This window comes from Myotis daubentonii, chromosome 15 (genome assembly GCF_963259705.1).
Source record: "Myotis daubentonii chromosome 15, mMyoDau2.1, whole genome shotgun sequence".
NCBI classification, from domain to species: Eukaryota; Metazoa; Chordata; class Mammalia; order Chiroptera; family Vespertilionidae; genus Myotis; species Myotis daubentonii.
Genome location: NC_081854.1, coordinates 32,601,254 through 32,603,054, shown reverse-complemented (window position 1 = coordinate 32,603,054; position 1,801 = coordinate 32,601,254).

Here is a 1,801-nt window from a genome sequence, read left to right as displayed (position 1 = left end):
AGTGGCCCTGCCACTCTCCGGGTGGTTTTGTGAGAAGCAGGTAGGACACCATTCCCGGTGAGGTCCGGTCAGACACTGAGCCTGACTGGGTGCCCCTCACCCTTCCATTGCTGCCCCCACCTTTGCCCAGGCCTTAGAGAGGCTTGTTTGGGGCAGCTCCAAGGCTGATGGCTTTGCCTCCCACTGGATGGCCACTCGTAGGAGTAGGAGCCTCGCCTGGCACACCCCTTCACCCCCACCACACTTTGCACACAGTAGGACTGAAATGGGATGGCATTCCAAACAGTGCGGTAGTTTCTGTCCCCGAAGAGCCAGCGCTCAGATCCCACTCCCCGGCCTTGCCACCGTGAGAAAATTATTTCGCTGCTTGAGACCTCGCCTTCCTCACCGCAACATGGGATGAACACCTTGCCCTCAAGTTGGTTGTGTGGCTTCAACCGCCTACTCTTCATAACATGCCTGGGAGTGTGTCGGCGCACAGTGGGTGTGTAATAGCGCTCTCTCTCCGTCTTCACACCGGCAGTGGCAGAGCTGGAGCGCAGACAGATCTGGCTGCTTAAACAAAACCAGGGACTGCTTTTCACATTGAATCCTTATCCCCGTGGCCCCACAGGCTTATTCCTGTTCTGGTCCTCCCCGCCCCCCCCCCCCCCCCCCGCATCTGTCAGTATCATAAATACTTGCAAGTGGAAGAAAAAAGTTCCCCCAGACTTGACGTCAACACAAACAGCCCTAATTGGTCCTGGAGCCTCATAATTCTCGGATTGTCTTGACCATGTGTATCTAGGAAATTCACAGCAGCAAAGGTGAAGGGTGTTTTCATTCGTAAATTGAAGTGGAGGCTTTGTCTTCAGCTGAAATTGGGCTCCAACCCCTCGCCTCGGGCACTTTTTCTATGTGCGCGCAGAAATCTGACTTATCACTTTTTTTAGGGGAAGGAGAAAATGCATGAATATTTAATTATTCTGCTGCCAGGAGGGGAGTGTTGGGAGCTCAATGAACACAGGGCTGGATTTTTCTGTTCAAAGGCCAAGGCAGGATCCCATCTAGGCCTGAGGATTTCTCCCTGTCCTCACGTCAGGGCCGCAGCCGGCCATGTTCCCGCTACGCCGGCACCTCTCCTTTAGGAAACAATCAGCTGTAGGCGAGTCTGGGTGATTTCCAGTCGGCTCTTCTGGGCTCCTTGGTATATTTTGCTTTCCTTACAACAAGCATAGAAGAGGGGTGGGGGAGGGTGGGGAGAAGGGAGGTAAAGTCCAAGCACGTCTTTGGCTGGAGCATTGCTGGCTGAGGGGGACGGGGGCGGGAGGGGGGGAAGCGGGGGGGGGGGGGAGCTGTGGCTGACAAGGCTAGAACATTCTACAATGTGGAAGCCAAAAAATTCCAAAAGAAACATTCTGTAGCTTCCAGTCTGCGAGGGGAGGAAGAGGATTTCCGCTTTGGGCAGTTCTGGGGGCTCCGGGGAGGGCCCCCATCAATGATGACCAGCACCGAGGGGCGGTGTCCAGGGTGGGGGACAGGAAGCAGGGTCAAGAGTCTGGGCAGGACCAAATTTGGAGAAACTACGGGCCAGGAAGTCCAGCGCAGGCGGAACGGGACTCTGTAAGGCAGAGCATTCTCTGCCGTCAGTGATCTTGGCGAGGGCTGCTTCTGCTTTTCAGTGGGTAAACGGAGGCACCACAGTGCCTCTGCTTTGCAGAGCAAGCTGCCAGGGGAGCTGCATGTCACAGGGAACGACCGCAAGGACCACCTGCTGAGCACCTACTGTGCACCGCAGAGTTCCAACACGGTCCCTGCATCC